The 20,419-nt window shown below is 31.7% G+C and overlaps 2 long non-coding RNA genes across 2 annotated transcripts in view; one reads left to right on the plus strand and one right to left on the minus strand.

Moving 5' to 3' along the window:
- LOC143072428 (uncharacterized) overlaps positions 1-20,419 on the plus strand; it is a 33,368-nt gene that overhangs the window by 12,432 nt on the left and 517 nt on the right. Inside the window, exons 5-8 of the long non-coding RNA XR_012977179.1 lie at positions 7,455-11,143; positions 14,920-15,127; positions 16,101-16,235; positions 17,086-17,363. This is a non-coding gene — a long non-coding RNA (uncharacterized LOC143072428). The remainder of the gene's footprint in view (positions 1-7,454; positions 11,144-14,919; positions 15,128-16,100; positions 16,236-17,085; positions 17,364-20,419) is intronic.
- LOC143072429 (uncharacterized) lies at positions 10,904-12,028 on the minus strand. Its single transcript, XR_012977180.1, has 2 exons — positions 11,289-12,028; positions 10,904-11,148 (listed from the first exon to the last, which is right to left on the minus strand). It is a non-coding gene; the product is annotated as an uncharacterized LOC143072429 (long non-coding RNA).

Genomic DNA, 20,419 nt, shown 5'->3' on the forward strand with positions numbered 1-20,419 from the left:
AGTGTGCACTTATTCTTAATTTAGTGAGTTTTTTTCTAAGGTATTTAGGAATATTAAAGTTTAAATATTCTTGTTGTTTAAATTTAGTATAAATTTTACTAAAAAATGAAAGTTTACCACAGTTTTCATCTTTTATCTTAGATAGTTCAAATATAATTTTATTTTGGTAGAAATCTTCTAGTTTCTGTTTGAAATTACTATTACAATGCTTGTTTAAGGGTATTCCAATATATTTCATTAATTCAGATAGTTTATTAGACCATGAATTTTGTCCACTTCAAAAGCAGCCTTGAGAATTTCATGTGGACCACAAGACCGTTCACCAATATCACTGAGACGCACATAGTATTTATACATAAGTTGATAACATTTAATGCTAATGGGTAAAGTGCCCAATTCACACGGCACTGCTAGATTGGAAGACTTTCCATGAACCCCAAGTATGTTTTTGAATATGGAATTTTGTGTTTTTTCTAATTTACTTTTGTCTAATGCTCCAAAATTTGGTTTGAATTCTGATATCCATACTTCTGATCCATAAGTTAAAATAGGAATTATCATTGAATTAAAAAGCTGGAGCCAAGTCTTAACAGACAAATTTTCACTATATGGTAGTTTGACTTCAATGCAAAATATGCTTTTTTAGCTTTATCTGAGAGGCTTGACACTGCCTGTATAAATTTTCCAGAGCTATGAAAATCAACTAAATATTTATAACAATCAACAATTTCAATTGCATTAGAACTGTAATAAAAGTGAAAGTTTTCTTTATTTACTTTATTTTTAGAGAAAATTATAATTTTTGTTTTCTTAAGGTTCACGTCCAGTTTCCATTCAGTACTATATTTTTGTAAAGAATCAAGAGAGTTCTGGAGACCATCTGCAGATTCTGATATCAATAATAAATCATCAGCATATAATAAATGGTTCACTTTTTGACCGTTTAAATTAACTGCACTAGTTGAGTTTGTATCTAAGTATTTTCCTATGTCATCAACAAATATATTAAATAAAGTTGGACTTAAACTGTCTCCTTGTTTGACTCCCTGATTAGCAAAAAAAGGCTTAGTAAAAATATTTTGATATTTACATGAATATAAGGTATTAGAGTACATGTCATGAAGTATATTATAAAATTTGCCTTGTATTCTTTTATTTTGTAATTTTAAGAATAGAGCTGATCTCCAGACACTGTCAAAAGCCTTTTTAAAATCTACAAAACACACATATAGTTTCTTTTTACATTTAAACAAATTTTTGTTTATTATTGTTTTTAAAATAAAGACATGATCTACAGTTCTGTAATTTTTTCTAAAACCACCTTGATTTGAAGATAATAAATTTTGTGTTTCAAGAAAATCACTAAGTCGTTTTTGTAAAATGGAGGTAAAGACTTTACCAAGACATCTTGTTATGCTATATACCTCAATAGTTCCCACAATCAGATGGGTCACCAGATTTATAAATTGATGTCAATAGAGAAATGTTCCAAATTTTGGGAAATTTTTCTGAGTTAAGTATCTTATTAAAAAGTTTTGTCAAAAGTAAAACTAGAGTGTTTGACCCCACCTTTAGAAATTCATTGATTATCAGATCAGGACCTCCAGATTTTCCCTTTTTTAACTTCTTAATGCAGTCTTTGATTTCTTTACATGTAATAGGGACATAATAAGGGATGTATTAGTAAAGTTGTGGTTTTTGTTCTCTATATTTTGATTTGTATCAGTTTTATCATTATCACTTGAAGCAAGCAAATTTTTATAATGAATCTCCCATTCTTTGGCAGAAATAGCAGGCTCACAGTTATTATTCTTTTTTTTGTAATTATTAATGCTTCCCCAAAATTCTTTGGTGTTCTTTGGGTTTATCTCATTTATTTGTTTTATCAAGGAATGAAAAAAATCCTTTTTCAATTTATTTTTCAATTTATTGTACATGTGTACTCTCTTTTACAGTTGCAATAAGTCAATCTTAAGGTAGATGGGGTGTCTAAATTATAATCCATAGAATGTTTTAATAATTTGCCAAAATGTAGTTCATATCCTGCTTGTTTAAAAACATTAATAAAAAGAATGGGTCACCCGACTTATTTTCACACTACAGGTTGTGCAAAATTGTCAAGATTTTGTATAGATTATGCATGGAAAACCCAATTTTCCGCCATAAAACGCAAACCACACCATAGAATTTTGAGATAAAATATGAGAAGATAGCTCCAATATTATGCTTTCAGATAAGAAAAAGAAAAAATGGGGTCACCGAACTCGTTTTCTTGCTACATGTAAAAATGGGTAAATTCCTAACACATTCTATTGTAAAAGTAACACTATCTGAATTATCTGCCCTTGTATTTGAGTTGCCTCCCCTTATTTGACAAAGTTTGAAAAAAATGAATCAAACAAAAAAAATCTTTTTATTGTAAAATACAATTATAAATATGATCAAACATGGCATTTACTATATTATAATGAAAATTCTCACACATGAATTACCTTCTACTCTAAAAATTTGCACATTTCATCAAAGATCTAGACCTTGTTTTCTAGTATTTCAAAATCCAAGATGGAGAAAGACACCCTATCTACCTTAATGCATTATTATTAGGGGCTTTAGCTAATCTATTTCCAAGGGAACGAACTTTTTTTTGTAAGGAGTAAGCAATCATTTGACATCCATACTTTTTTAGGTTTTGCCTTTTTTGTATGTCTTTGCATTATGGACTTTTTTTTAAATTTGCTTTAAAAGAAACTGATTTTTTTGCAGCCTCTAAATAGATTTCATTAGTTTTGGTCACTAAGAAGTCAATATCATTAAAATTATTATCATCAATTAGTTTATTATACCCCACGCAACGAAGTTGCGGAGGGTATAATGTTTTTGACCCGTCCGTCCGTCAGTCCTGTTTCTTGTCATCGCAACTCCTCTCAAACCACACAACAGAATTTCACGAAACCTTTTCAGATAATAAGGACATACTATGTAGTTGTGCATATCGACGGGAAATTGCGATTCAATTTTTTTTCTAGGAGTTACGCCCCTTTGAACTTATTTACTTTAATGTACTACTGCAACAGTTTGTCATCGCAACTCCTCTGAAACCACACAACAGAATTTCACGAAACCTTTTCAGATAATAAAGACATACTATGTAGTTGTGCATATCGACGGGAAATTGCGATTCAATTTTTTTTCTAGGAGTTACGCCCCTTTGAACTTATTTACTTAATGTACTACTGCAACAGTTTGTCATCGCAACTCCTCTCAAACCACACAACAGAATTTCACGAAATCTTTTTATATGAAAAGGACATATTATGTAGTTGTGCATATCGACGGGAAATTACGATTCAATTTTATTTCTAGGAGTTACGCCCCTTTGAACTTATTTGCTTCAATGTACTACTGCAACAGTTTGTCATCGCAACTCCTCTGAAACTACACAACAGAATTTCATGAAACCTTTTCAGATAATAAGGACATACTATGTAGTTGTGCATATCGACGGGAAATTACGATTCAATTTTATTTCTAGGAGTTATGCCCCTTTGAACTTATTTGCTTCAATGTACTTCTGCAACAGTTTGTCATCTCAACTCCTCTGAAAACACACAACAGAATTTCATGAAATTTTGTAGATAATAAGGACATACTATGTAGATGTGTATATTGACAGGAAATTATTATTCAATATTTTTTCTTATACAATTTTTTTTTCTTATACTTATTTAATTTCTCCAATGACAATGTGGGGACGTGGGGTATGTGAGCGTGCTCACTAAGGTTCTTTAATTTAAAGATAGAATGTCTTCTACACTGTTTTCTTCTAATAAAGCATCAATATAAATGTCCTTGCTCTGATCCGTCCATTTAAAAGTACCAGGAAGGACCATAGTTCTTCCTTATCTATTTCTTTAGAATTTTTATAATTAAAAATATTCAATGCTATTAAACAATGATCTGATAGATCAGTAGGTGGTTTTACCATAAAGTTATTGATGGTATAAAATAAATTCTGTGATGTCAACATATAATCTACTGTGCTCTTACCATTACTATTATAAAATGTAAAGTAGCCAAGTGAGTCACCAAGGAATCTTCCATTCACAAATCTCATTTGAGAGGACTTACAGATATTTACTAGTAAATTCCCATGTAAATTGTTTTTTTGATCTAATTGATTTCTTTCTAAGGGTAGATCAGGTGTATAATCTTCCGGTACTGGACAGTCTGTAAAATTGTCATTAACACCATCATTTTGAATAAAGTCATTTAACCCTCCTGTGCGTGTGTTAAAATCACCACTTAAAATCACCTCACCTTTCGATAAGAAAAAAGAAATATCATTTTCCATTTTTGTGAATGTCATTTCAGAAATATCTTTATTAATATATGGTTTGATGTAGGTAAAACAAAGAAAAATGTTTTTCTCCAACTTGAGAAAGTTCCATCTATTTTCAACCATATTGAGAAGTTGTTCTGTTTTATTTCAGAAATAACATTTTTAGCTCTGACACCTGGCCCGAAGGGCCAAGTGAGCTTTTCTCATCACTTGGCGTCCGGCGTCCGGCGTCGTTAACTTTTACAAAAATCTTCTCCTCTGAAACTGCTGGGCCAAATTAAACCAAACTTGGCCATAATCATTATTAGGGTATCTAGTTTAAAAATTGTGTCCGGTGACCTGCCCAACCTTCCAAGATGGCCGCCATGGCTAAAAATAGAACATAGGGGTAAAATGCAGTTTTTGGCTTATAACTCAAAAACCAAAGCATTTAGAGCAAATCTGACATGGGTAAAATTGTTCATCAGGTCAAGATCTATCTGCCCTGAAATTTTCAGATGAATCGGACAACCCGTTGTTGGGTTGCTGCCCCTGAATTGGTAATTTTAAGGAAATTTTGCTGTTTTTGGTTATTATCTTGAATATTATTATAGATAGAGATAAACTGTAAACAGCAATAATGTTCAGCAAAGTAAGATTTACAAATAAGTCAACATGACCGAAATGGTCAGTTGACCCGTTTAAGAGTTATTGCCCTTTATAGTCAATTTTTAACCATTTTTCGTAAATCTTAGTAATCTTTTACAAAAATCTTCTCCTCTGAAACAACTGGGCCAAATTAAACCAAACTTGGCCACAACTATCATTTGGGTATCTAGTTTAAAAAATGTGTGGCGTGACCCACCCACCCAACCAAGATGGCCGCAACAGCTTAAAATAGAACATAGGGGTAAAATGCAGTTTTTGGCTTATAACTCAAAAACCAAAGCATTTAGAGCAAATCTGACATGAGTAAAATTGTTCATCAGGTCAAGATCTATCTGCCCTGAAATTTTCAGATGAATCGGACAACCCGTTGTTGGGTTGCTGCCCCTGAATTGGTAATTTTAAGGAAATTTTGCTGTTTTTGGTTATTATCTTGAATATTATTATAGATAGAGATAAACTGTAAACAGCAATAATGTTCAGCAAAGTAAGATTTACGAATAAGTCAACATGACTGAAATGGTCAGTTGACCCATTTAGGAGTTATTGCCCTTTATAGTCAATTTTTTACCATTTTTCGTAAATCTTAGTAATGTTTTACAAAAATCTTCTCCTCTGAAACTACTGGGCCAAGTTAATTATAGATAGAGATAATTGTAAGCAGCTAGAATATTCAGTAAATTAAGATGTACAAACACATCACCATCACCAAAACACAATTTTGTCATGAATCAATCTGCGTCCTTTGTTTAATATTCACATAGACCAAGGTGAGCGACACAGGCTCTTTAGAGCCTCTAGTTAAATTTGGCTTTTATAAATATAAGCATGTCACCTTAACTATATAGGGAGATGTAAATCCTGGAAGATTTCCTGGAGACTCTCTCAACATTGTTTCTGCAAAACAAACTATATCATATTTACAAACATTTTCAATAAACAAATCATCTTGAAATTTGTCTTCATTTAAACTATGAATATTCCAATAGGCAATATTCATATAGCAAGTAAAAAATCTATCTATTTTCAAAGGACATGGGGAAAGGGAAATAACTCAATTATTATTACTTTAAAGATCTTTTTGGTTAATTAAAAAATATATGCAGGGGCATATATATTTGTAAAATCATTGATATGTGTAATGTTAATTTTTCTTAAAAATTTCTTTCAGTTATCAAAATTATATATAAATTTATAAGTTTCTTTTACTTTAACTTGAAACACCAAAATGAGATTCAAACATGGAACAAGGGTAGAAATTCTAAATTTTTGTTTCTTGAAATGTATGCTAATTTCATGTATCATAAACATTGTTAGCAATATGTATGTAATAGTGCCTAAACTATGTAGTAACCATATACTTTTAAAAAGTGTATAATACAATATACATGTTATTAAGCAACTTAAATAAATAAAAATAATACATGTGATATGAAAAATGACATGTTATGATCTTTTTATCACATGCTTCAACAATGGAGAAAAATAACAGATTAGCATATCGATCCTTTTACATGGTTCTTAAATACTAAAGGAGTTTAAAGAGTGAAAAGTTCACGGACGTTGGACCTGAAATGTAGTACATTCGATTTGAAATCTTGAATCATATTCTATCATATGCATCAATAGAGAAGAAAAACAGCAGTATGAAATATTTTAATATGGAAGATACCAAAAATAATTAAACAATATACATAATGAACACTGTTTGAAAAAGACAACATTTTTAAAGTAACTTTCTACATTATGTTTGAAACTTTTAAAAATGCATTTATTTTATCGCATGTTTGTTGTTTTTTTTTGTGTGTTGCTTTTCATTTTACACAATTTATACTTTCCAGTATCCAAATAACTGTTTTGTACCCTGTTTTGTAATGTTTTTCACTGAAAACGAACCATTGAGGTGTATTTTCTGGAATTTGCAGAGTATCACCAGAATTCCATGTGATTAAACTTTGCGGAAAGGCATGTGATATAAGACGAAGCATGTGATAAAATCTTCATATCAGCCCACTAAGTGCCAATTTGAAAAATATGTATTTTACATGAACTAAGTGCTATTATCATACGGTAAAAATCATATGTTATTTAGTCTAAGTATATGATAAATATATATACATGTATGTATAGACATCTATTTCTACATTTATGTGTATGCCATAAAACACTTTTTATAATCTCAAATATTTAGAGGTTATGATTCAGTGCTCCATTAGTCTTTTTGGTTTCTATTAAAACTTTAAACAGTTTATTTAATTTTCAAAAGTAATTCATTTTAATGGGTTTAATAATAAAGAATAGATTTTTTTTTTAGAATATTTGGGGATTTTAAAAAAATGTAGTTATCAGATCTTAATTCAGATGTTATATTATTGACAGGAAATAATTTACTTTCTAGACTTACAGTTATATTAATACATAAATTTTCCGGCAAAATAATAAAAATATTTTACTTTATCACTTTTTTCAGTTATTACCTAATGTGTCAGCCTGGAAGTTTAATAAAGCCAAGCTCCATACAAATGATGTTGGATGTGGTGTCAGCCTGGAAGTTCAATAAAGCCAAGCTCCATACAAATGATGTTGGATGTGGTGTCAGCCTGGAAATTCAATAAGGCCAAGCTCCATACAAATGATGTTGGATGTGGTGTCAGCATGGAAGTTCAATAAGGCCAAGCACCATACAAATGATGTTGGATAAGATAAGATAAGATAATTTTATTAACAAATCATGGTGCCCAAAATTTGAGCTATACAATAAAATGAATTACAAAATAAAGCACAGAAAATGATTAGAATGATTGAAATACATTTAGACTAAAAAAAACTATAATAAAAACCATGAATACACATTCACACTAATTAACCTGATATAAACCAAGTTATTGACAAAACAGTTATTATGGGTGCCACTGTGACCTGGAGAAATTACATAATCTTTATAGTTCTAGGTCTATGGGAGACAACTCCTGATCGATTTTATTACCTATATATCTATATATATCTTTTTCTTTTATTTTTTTTCAAACAACAATGATATTTTCTATGATTTTCTTTTGTTCTTCAAAAAGGGAATGCAAAAAATTAGATAAGTTTGAAGTAACAAACAAATCTTCTGATGAAAGAATCCAAATAAATTTCATTTCATCAGATAATCTTGAAAATTTGAAAATTTAGAATTTAAATTAGACAGATGTTGATATCTAGTGTTGGATGTGGTAAGGCAGTTGTACAGGAAAAAAACCCAACTAGGAACAGGGTAGATAATGAAAAACTGGAACATTTTATTGATTACATACTGTCATCTAATATTATAAAGGATTTGCCTTATGGTACAAAGACCATGAAACTTTCTCTAGGAGAGATTGTTAAGTCCCAAACCTCACAAGACAGGCCATTCATTAGGAGGCGGTACCCAGTACTTTTACCCTCCTATGCTATTGACAAGTACCGCCCAAATGTAGGAATTTTTATATAAGATATTCATGGAATAAATTGAAAAGTACCACCTAGAAATGTGGAAAGTACCAGGCAACATGAAAGATAATGAAACGGCCCTGATAAGAAGCTTAGCACCATCTTCACTGATAAGGCCAACTAAAATTAATTAGTAGATTTTCATCCAGATTTAAAAAAAAAAAATGGGGCAGGTGGGAGGATTTTATCTTTTTTATTTTATTTCATATGAAATATGGTATATGAGAACATGCATGCATGGACTACTTATGTGTCTTTGTGGTTGATCTTCGAATTCCCAGTACCATTAGTAAAATGTTTCATTTAAATGTCAAAATTGTTTCTCAAATTATAAAATATTTAATGGTTTTAAGTAATGACAATTCCTTGCATGATGCTTGGATGTAGATGAGCTAGAAAGTAAACTGAATCAATAATATATATACATATCTATAAGACTCACATTGACATCCAACATCCAGTCTTTACTAATAATTCTTTTTAATCATTTACTCTATTTTGACTATTATTTGAGACTGTTTACTGACCTCCAGATGTCTTTCAATTACATTAAGTTTTGCATTGGACTGATTGCTGTTCATGTAATATCTGACAATGTGGCTTTGTTCATAGTTGAAGGCTGTACAGTGACCTTTGGTTGTACATTCAGTTTTGCATTGGACTGATTGCTGTTCATGTAATATCTGACAATGTGGCTTTGCTCTTAGTTGAAGGCTGTACAGTGACCTTTGGTTGTACATTCAGTTTTGCATTGGACTGATTGCTGTACATGTAATATCTGACAACGTGGAATGTGAGTAACAGCTATTCGCCAACGTTCAAATAAATTAGATGTAAGCAATTATAGACCACCATACAGCCTCCTACAATGAGAAAACCCCATAGTGGCATACTGCATAATCCACTGTAAACGAACATTTATAGCTGACTATGTGTAAGATATTGGCTTTACTCATAGTTGAAGGCTGTACAGTGACCTTTAGTTGTTAGTCTCTCTGTCATTTGGTCTCTTGTAGAGAGTTGTCTCGTTGGCAATCATACCACATCTCCTTTTTTATATGTACATTTATGTAACCTGTTCATAATGCGATACAATTTATATTGATAAGATCCATTTAAAAAAAAAGACATGGTGATTATTTTCATAGGATTGATAGTCATGATAGTGGTAAAATGTATAAGGACTGAAATAAGATCAAATATATATATATATATTTCTGCCCAACAGTTTTATGATAAATCAGTTGCAGTAGGTTGTTTAAGGTAGCAGCATTATTAACATTGCATATCTTTTTGGGGTCTGCAATCAATATAATGCTGTAATTATACCCCCGCTTTAAAAAAGGGGGGGTATACTGTTTTACCTCTGTCTGTCCGTCCGTCCGTCAGTCCATCAGTCCGTCAGTCCGTCCGTCAGTCAGTCCGTCCCATGAAACTTTCGTCACATTTTTCTCAGGAACTGCACATCCACCCTTTCTGTAATTTGGTATCAACATTTATATATGTCAGCCATACCGTGTGATGCGTTTTCAGATTCATCACTTGACAACTTCCTGTTTACCGAACACTTGTATGATTTTACACATGATAGCCAAGTTGAAAATTTTCGTCACATTTTTCTCAGGAACTACAATACAAGGATTTCTGAAATTTGGTTTCAGGATTTATATAAGTCAGCTATACCGTGTGATGCGTTTTCAGATTCATCACTCGACAACTTCCTGTTTACCGAACACTTGCATATTTTTACACTATTAATATTATCCACTTGCGGCGGGGGTATCATCAGTGAGCAGTAGCTCGCAGTTTCACTTGTTTGAATTTGATTCACAATAACTAATTTGAATCAGATAAATTTCGAAATATTTGACGTCCAAATGTAAAGTCTTACACAAATTGCATTGCACGTCAAATATGTGTCACTCTTGGATCGATCAGCGTGACCTTTCAACATTATCAATTTCTACAATAACCCACATTTCCTTATTGGTTTTTATGATGTCAATGGAAGAATTAAGTTCCTGCGGAAATGTCATGTGTTAAACAGGATAGACCAAATAGAATTTTAGGTTGATGTTGTGTTTAAACAGTTAAGGCCATAGTTGTTTTTTTATTTGTTTTGCGTCCGCGTGCGGGTAGGTTTTCGGCCAATTTGTGTCAAAAACAAACACAAACTTTTTTTTGTTCGTCAGTAGAAAATCCGTATTTTCCGGGTTTTTCCAGCCGTGTTTTTGTGTATTCTTATACTCAAATCTATTTTGCGCTTTAAATAACAAGTACGCTCCTTATTTAAAGCGTTTAAGCTATCTTGACTTCGATACATGTGACAGCAGAAATGGCCAGTATAAATGTGCCGGCAAGCGAGATCGTTTGTGTTTGAAATATAAAAAAAAAAAAAAAAAAAAAAAAAAGATCGTTTGTGTTTCACTTTTCAAAGATAAAAGGATCGTTCTGGCTCCATATGCCTTTCCGCTCGCCGGCACAGAAACTTTTTCTCAGATCCTAGAGAGCCTTTACGTAGCCAGCATAAGAGACACGTTAAATACAAGATTCAATGAACCTATCACCATAGGGGATAAAACTCTGATAAAATGTTATGTTTCATCTAGCTCAAACGGGGAAAAAATTGAAATGAATACATCTCTCAAGGCTATAGATGCTGTTAAAATGTTTGGTGCATATGTAAGCTTTGAGCTGACTGACAAGTTTTGATTTATTTGTTTTAAATTTTGTTTTAAGAATTGTTTTCAATTAATAAAACATTTGAATGTATCAGAGCTTTTATTTAATATTAAGATTCACTAAATTTGATATTGAAAAGATCAACCAATTTCACTGTAATGGTTCTTCCTTGGTACAGGTCTTACAGCAGGCGTTCCTTACTTGCTTGAAGCAAGAGTTACCTCCCATTTGCACAGTTATCTTATTTTATAATTGAAATAAATTTTTATACTTTTTTAAATGAAAAATAGTAGTTTTTGCAAATATTTCTAATAAATTTCTTTAAATGATATCTACTGTCTGATAAAATAGGATAAATTAGTATGTACATTTTTAATTCCACAAGATATTAAGATATAAAACATAATTTCATTAGTTTATTTTCTGAAAAAAAAGTATGCAGAACAAAATATTAATATATTGCCAAAAAGTTTACATAAAGTATTCCAATTATAGGAAGATAACTCTGCAAATGGGAGATAATTCATGCTTAAAGCATTATTGATTTGATACAGGGAATTATTGATTATACATAGGTTTTAATACAACATGACACATCTCAGATCAAAACATGTCTCTTCTCAAAGGCTTCAGTATAAATGGGAAATGTTTGAAATACCAAGGCCATTTCTCAGAATATAGTCATATCAAGTTTGTACATTGCTAAATTTCCTGTTTGTCATGTTTGCTCTTTCACTTAGATATGACAGTATTGATCTAAAGTCACTGTTAATCAGTCCAGACTCTTGTGTTATTTTCTTTGTGTGTGTTTTTTTTCCTTGCTGTCTGGTAGGTTTTCTCAGAATCAGTTGACGCAAAACAAAGAAAAAAACAGACACGGCCTAAATAAATTATTAATGTTAACTATATATATTTAGATTGGTTTTGAATTTGTTCCTTTTTCAGACCACTCTAAGTGATATACATTAACTCGACACTGAATCCAAAACAAACCTATGGCATCAGATAATTTGTATTGTTATGTCAAAATATTATGGGAACCTGTGTGATGTCCAGTATTGCAGTAATTATGGCAGACAAATATCAATATGGTGCATAGGAAAACATAATATAACACCTCATTTATTTAAGATGCAAATATATGAAAGCTGAAATCATATCCTTAATCATATGATACATAAACTGAAGTGGAGAGTAACAATTTTTGATAAAAATTCCCTGTTGGAGATTTAATGATGGAGTATAAATATTTCATCGAGCTTAGTTGATTCTTAAAATGAGGGGTGGTAACTGCAATGGAAAAATTTGAGTCGTCTGCAACGTTAAAATGTTTTACCTGGATGGAAAAGTTTGGAATTCTGACCTATTTGGTCAAATGAAAATATCTTTTTATTGTCTCCTCGGAGACGATATTAAGAATTGAACGATGGACAGTCAGTGCGTGAATGCTTCTTACTACCTGATTGGAAGATATTTCAAAATGTGAATAATCAAAGTTTATTGATTGGTTAGGACAATCCAAACCTAGTAAATGTCCTTCAGTCCCGTAGAGTATTGGATTTGTCCTCTCTATTTTAGCAATTAGATTTTGCATGGTCATTAGTAATCATGCATATTCATGATATTGGTACACAGGTAACTTTTATCTATAAATGGTCGATTCTTTTGGAGTTTCGTAAACAACAACGTTAAACGATATATACTACTTCATAACGTGTGAGGTAAAATTTGTTGATTGATGCACGTGGCTATTCTAAATGAACTAATCTACAAAGCGAGAAAACTTTCCATTTTCATCAGCTAAGAGACGGCTAGCCCTTTTTTGAAAGGCTAATACTTGTGTTACTATTGTTGTTAACCATATTGTGACAAGTTCTTCATACCACGGGGGCATAAGCAAGTGTAAAATTAACTTGCATGTCATGTTTTGCGCCTGTCCCAAGTCAGGAGCCTCTGGCCTTTGTTAGTCTTGTATTATTTTAACTTTTAGTTTCTTGTGTACAATTTGTAGTTTAGTATGATATAGTATGGCGTTCATTATCACTGAACTAGTATATATATTTGTTTAGGGGCCAGCTGAAGGATGCCTCCGGGTGCTGGAATTTCTCGCTGCATTGAAGACCTGTTGGTGACCTTCTGCTCTATGGTCGGGTTGTTGTCTCTTTGACACATTCCCCATTTCCATTCTCAATTTTATTTTACATGTATAAGGAATCGTACAGGATTTTCAAACTTTTAAATAAATATCTCTGATTTGCAACCACAGTATACTATATATAGTAAACATAAAAAAAAGTGGAGAAATGCTGTCTTCAGTTCTACATCTACATGGCCGGATGGGTAATCCGTAAAGAGTCGGTTGACACATTACAGGAATGTGTTAAAATTAAAGTTATGTCATTCAAAATGTGCTCTGTGAAAATCATATGTACAGGTGCCAGTGCAGATAAAAACAGTTGGAATATACCTACTTATAATTTATTTTTCTTTCTAAGCGATGGTTTGTAGTTGCCATAAACTTTTATTAATTGGTACAAATGTATGCAACACAAGTGTTAAATAGTACAGAATAAAATTGAAACACAAACCCTATTACTTTCAACACTGTTTGTGTTTTAACTTAAAGCAAGATCCAAATATGATTATGATGTTAAACATAAACTTAACCAAAAAGAAGTTGTATTGAGACAGAGGGTGATTGCTGTCAACAAAAAAAACAACAGCCATGTGTAAATCTAAGGTCTTGCTATGATAATAATGTTTGTTGACTTTTTTTTTAGCTCAATCTGAGACTGTTATAGTAAGGGGGAGCATAGTAGTCTCAGGCTCAATATACAGTCATAAATCTAACAAGTTCGTGCTTGTGTCAATTTCTTTAATCCAGTCATGTTTTTTGTACCAATTTGTTCCACGATACTTGCGCTTTGGAAATCAGACATAGTCCAAATTTCCTGACATAAAGTCATTGTATAAATAAAAAGAATGATCTAATCTAATATCTAATCATTTGTCACATACTGCAAATTGCGTTCTTGGACACAGCCTTTTACTTGTAACCCAAATATTTCATGCCCTTCTCGTGATCAATCTCTTTCCTTGGTAGATGATGTTGTCATCTTTAACCAGCAGAATATGTCGACTTAATCATTTTCGTAAGATTACTCGAAGAAATACAAAACCGAAATTGGACACAGGAAGGTTTGAATGAAACGAAAGTATGATCAATGGTTACTGGTAACGGACATGAAAAAAGTCCAGAAATCGTAAATTTTTAAAAATAAAAAAAATTGGGGTGGGCAGGGAAGAAAACCTATCAATTAATTTTAATTGGCCTAACCCAGTACATACAATATTGTGAAACAGAAGATATCAAACCATTAGGTATAATAGAATATTAACTGTTACAATTGGTCTTAGCTCACCGGGTAAAAATTATTATTTGAACTTCTACATGTAAAAAAATTATTTTGTGGCTAAAATGGAATACTAGGTGTATAATTCTTTAATGAATACAAGACAATATGAAGAGATAATCATGCATGGTGATTACCCCTGAAAATTGGATAATTTAGACCATATTTTTCGAAATTTGCAAATGTTTTAATTTTACTAATCAGAGATATAACGACACAAGATGAAAATTAAGTTGTACCTCTATATGATAACCTCATGAAAATATTTAGTTGACCGCTATATGATAACCACATGAACATTAATTTTATCTTCCTCCAACTTAAAATTGGATTTTTGAGATAAATTTACACCTCATTTTACAGGTACCTCAACATTATACAAGATTTTAAATGATCGTTCTGCATCTGTATGAAAATGTACAGAGGGATTAGACTACTATGTGGCTGAAAGGGGAATATCTTTCCTAGACCTGGAAAACAGAAAAATTAGAGACCACTGATGAGAGAAAGAAAGAGATGATTTCATGTCTTCTAAAGTAGTGGTAAAAGCTATCTAAAGTCAGACTTTAAGGTAATATATAGAGTATGCACATATAAACCAGAATATTTAGAACAATGATATTGGAAATTTGTGGAAAAAAACATGAATGGCTAATAAATCAGAACATGGGCAATATGTTTCTCATAACTTCATATTGAACTAAGATTTATTCATGGCAAGCCATTGTTCTTTCTATTTCAACTTTATGATATCTCATATGATATAAAAGATATACCATATAATATGTAAGATATACCATATAATATGTAAGATATCTCATATAATATGTAAGATATCTCGTATAATATGTAGGATATCTCGTATATGATTTATAAAATTCATATATCTCAATTAATATAGTTTTTATGCCCCACCTACGATAGTAGAGGGGCATTATGTTTTCTGGTCTGTCCGTCCGTCTGTTCGTTTGTCCGTTCGTTCGTCCGTTCGTTCGTCCGTCTGTCCCGCTTCAGGTTAAAGTTTTTGGTCAAGGTAGTTTTTGATGAAGTTGAAGTCCAATCAACTTGAAACTTAGTATACATGTGCCCTATGATATGATCTTTCTAATTTAAATGCCAAATTATAGTTTTGACCCCAATTTTACGGTTCACTGAACATAGAAAATGATAGTGCAAATTTCAGGTTAAAGTTTTTGGTCAAGGTAGTTTTTGATAAAGTAGAAGTCCAATCAACTTGAAACTTAGTATACATGTTCCCTTTGATAAGATCATTCTAATTTTAATGCCAAATTAGAGAATTTATTCCAATTTCACGGTCCACTTAACATAGAAAATGATAGTGCGAGTGGGGCATCCGTGTACTGTAGACACATTCTTGTTATGAGATACATTGTATTAATTTTATAAAATAAATTATTTATCACTTTATAAGATAAATACTTCTTAATACTTCAAATACTTCAAATTGCACAATATTGCACAATAGATTTGTAAGATCTTGACATTTATTTTGTGTCAAAAATTTTATAACAATCCAATTTCAGAGCTGTATCAAGCTTGAATGTTGTGTACATACTTGCCCCGACTGTTCAGGGTTCGACCTCTGCCGTCGTATAAAGCTGTGCCCTGCGGAGCACCTGGTTTAGAATTAGGAGAACAAAGATGCAGTACTTTTTCGGGTACTATACATGTTTTTCCTACTGTAAAATAATTAATTAGAACATGATTGCATAATTATGTTGTTATGATTTAGAATGCCATTTTATTGAGAGAGGTTTTCCTTTTTTTTTTTAGGTCAAGTGAGCTTTTCTCATCACTTGGCGTCCATCGTCCGTCGACATCCAGCGTCTGTAAACTTTTACAAAAATCTTCTCTGAAACTACTGGGCCAACTTGGCCACAATTATCATTGGGGTATCTAGTTTAAAAAATGTTTCTGGTGACCTGGCCAACTAACCAAGATGGCCGCCATGGCTAAAAATAGAACATAGGGGTAAAATGTAGATTTTGGCTTATAACTCTGAAACCAAAGCATTTAGAGCAAATCTGACATGGGGTGAAATTGTTTATCAGGTCAAAATCTATCTGCCCTGAAATTTTCAGATGAAAAGGGTTGTTGGGTTGCTGCCCCTGAATTGGTAATTTTGAGGAAAATTTTGCCATATTTGGTTATTATCTTGAATATTATTATAGATAGAGATAAACTGTAAACAGTAATAATGTCAATGAAAGTAAGAGCTACAAATAAGTCAATATGACCAAAGTGGTCAATTGACCCCTTATGGAGTTATTGCTCTTTATAGTAAATTTTTAATAATTTAAATTTTCCACTGTCACTTCTGGGCCAAGTTCATTATAGGTAAAGATAATTGTAAGCAGCAAGATTGTTCAGTAAAGTAAGATCTACAAATGCATCACCGACATCAAAACACAATATTGTCATGAATCCTTCTGTGTCCTTTTCTTTAATATGCACATAGTGAAATGTGCTTAAAGTATTACAACTTTTTATTTATTAATCTTCCATTAGGTTGAGTCAGCTGGTGATAGCATTACAGACTGGAAAGCCCATTTAATGAGATCACGAAACCAAAAAGATGCAAGGTTAGATCTTGTACGAGATTTGAAAGATGGACAAGTATTAGTGACCTGTGATTTGGCAATGAAGATGTTGTCAAGAAAATATAGGGAGGGTCAAACCGACTGGTTTGCAAAGAGAGGCAATTGAACTAGCACATTTCCTTGTCAGTTTTTAAAGAACAGGGATGCATCAAAAACTTCACACATGTGCATATATTTTCAGCTCAGGTATGAATTCTATATTTCTACTTGCTAAAATACCATTTAATTCACTCACCAATTTTTATACGACCGCAAAAATTTTAATTTTTTGGTCGTATATTGCTATCACGGCGTCGTCGTCGTCGTCCGAATACTTTTAGTTTTCGCACTCTAACTTTAGTAAAAGTGAATAGAAATCAATGAAATTTTAACACAAGGTTTATGACCACAAAAGGAAGGTTGGGATTGATTTTGGGAGTTTTTGTCCCAACATTTTAGGAATTAGGGGCCAAAAAGGGCCCAAATAAGCATTTTCTTGGTTTTCGCACTATAACTTTAGTTTAAGTGAATAGAAATCTATGAAATTTTGACACAAGGTTTATGACCACAAAAGGAAGGTTGTAATTGATTTTGGGAGTTTTTTTCCAACAGTTTAGGAATTAAGGGCCAAAAAAGGGCCCAAATAAGCATTATTTTTGGTTTTCGCACAATAACTTTAGTATAAGTAAATAAAAATCAATGAAATTTTAACACAAGGTTTATGACCACAAAAGGAAGGTTGGGATTGATTTTTTGGAGTTGTGGTCACAACAGTTTATGAAATTTGGGGCCAAAAAGGGGCCCAAATAAGCATTATTTTTTGTTTTTGCACCATAACTTTAGTATAAGTAAATAGAAATCTATGAAATTTAAACACAAGGTTTATGACCATAAAAGGAAGGTTGGGTTTGATTTTGGGAGTTTTGGTCCTAACAGTTTAGGAATAAGGGGCCCAAAGGGTCCAAAATTGAACTTTGTGTGATTTCATCAAAAATTGAATAATTGGGGTTCTTTGATATGCCGAATCTAACTATGTATGTAGATTCTTAATTTTTGGTCCCGTTTTCAAATTGGTCTACATTAAGGTCCAAAGGGTCCAAAATTAAACTTAGTTTGATTTTAACAAAAATTGAATCCTTGGGGTTCTTTGATATACTGAATTTAAAAATGTACTTAGATTTTTAATTATTGGCCTAGTTTTCAAGTTGGTCCAAATGGGGGTCCAAAATTAAACTTTGTTTGATTTCATCAAAAATTGAATAAATGGGTTCTTTGATATGCCAAATCTAACTGTGTATGTAGATTCTTAATTTTTGGTCCAGTTTTCAAATTGGTCTACATTAAGGTCCAAAGGGTCCAAAATTAAACTAAGTTTGATTTTAACAAAAATTAAATTCTTGGGCTTATTTGATATGCTTTATCTAAATATGTACTTTGATTTTTGATTATGGGCCCAGTTTTCAAGTTGGTCCAAATCAGGATTCCATATCAAGTATTGTGCAATAGCAAGAAATTTTCAATTGCACAGTATTGCACAATAGCAAGAAATATCTAATTGCACAATATTGTGCAATAGCAATTAATTTTCAATTGGAGTTATCTTTCTTTGTATAGAATAGTAGTTGATAATATATGTTGGAAATTTGCCAGACATGACTATGATGTCATTTTCTATTTGTATTTGCCAATAACTTTATGTAAATAACTTCATTGGAAATTTGCCAATATAAAATGTTGCTGATGAAGCTTTTTTTCCTTATCTTATCTAAAATGTTTTTAGATAATGTATGTTGGACATTTGCCAGACATGACTATGATGTCATTTTCTATTTTTATTTGCCAATAACTTTATGTAAATAACTTCATTGGAAATTTGCCAATATAAAATGTTGCTGATGAAGTTTTTTTTTATTGTTTTATACAATAAACAATGTATATTCACTTTTACTACCAACCAATCTTTACCATTCAGTGATAACAAGCACTTTATTTTACATTTTAATATTTTATTATGTATTTAAAAGAGTAGTTATTGTTGCAAACTCCATTAGAAATTTGAATTGATATCAGTTTTGGAAAAAGGGAAACGGGGATGTGAAAAAAAGGGGGGGTTTAAATTTTTCTCATTTCAGATTTCATAAATAAAAAGAAAATTTCTTCAAACATTTTTTTGAGAGGATTAATATTCAACAGCATAGTGAATTGCTCAAAGGCAAAAAAAAACTTTTAAGTTCATAAGACCACATTCATTCTGTGTCAGAAACCTATGCTGTGTCAACTATTTAATTTTAGATTTAAAAAGTTTGAAGAAGAAATCTTTAATTGATTTGTAAAATCTTGACATTTGTTTTGTGTAAAAAAAAAAAACCCATGTAATGTCAAAAATTTGATCACAATCCAAATTCAGAGCTGTATCACGCTTGAATGTTTTGTCCATACTTGCCCCAACTGTTCAGGGTTCGACCTCTGCGGTCGTATAAAGCTGCGCCCTTCGGAGCACCTGGTTTATGTTACTTTTAGAATATTGTGATAAGAACATGTTGTCACTAGCATATATCAAACTATATAGTAAATATGCATAAAACAACATGTCAACTCACATACAGTGAAACAAGAAAGAAAAAATTGCATTGCAACAACCCTTTTATTATTTTTTTGTGGATCAGAAAGTACCTGCATGGAAGCCTTCAACAAAAAGAAACAAAAAGAAAGCACCAATAGCAAACATAGCTCTAAACCTATGCCTTTTTTACTCACAGATGAAGGGCTTTTAACAAATTATAGAATAACTAATAAGATATGTTTACAAACTCTTTAGTCAAATACAGAACAGTTGCGCTACAACAATTACAAGATAAAGGAGTAGGTTCAGTTAGACCCTTATTTGGCCCAAAATATAGCAGTTTTACAAAATTGTTAAAATGTAACCTTTGAGTTATTTTCTGGAAACTATAATACCTCTGCTACATTAATATGGGCTGCTTGTGACATTATAATGCACATATATCGGGTACTTGCATCATTAAGTCGTGCTAAATTACTGAAATCTTCACAATTTAAGCATTTTAGTTAAATTTTAGACGGTTTCCGTCTTTAATAAATGAAAGTGGCCGCATTCGTGTTTATTCTTGATATTGAAATGTAAGTTGTGTTTGATGATAATACATAACATATATAAAGGTCGAGGATGAACACGGATGCGGCCACTTTCATTTTTGACAAAAACCATCTGAAAAGTGACAGTTTTTGGCATATTTGATAGA

This window comes from Mytilus galloprovincialis, chromosome 4 (genome assembly GCF_965363235.1).
Source record: "Mytilus galloprovincialis chromosome 4, xbMytGall1.hap1.1, whole genome shotgun sequence".
Lineage (NCBI taxonomy): Eukaryota > Metazoa > Mollusca > Bivalvia > Mytilida > Mytilidae > Mytilus > Mytilus galloprovincialis.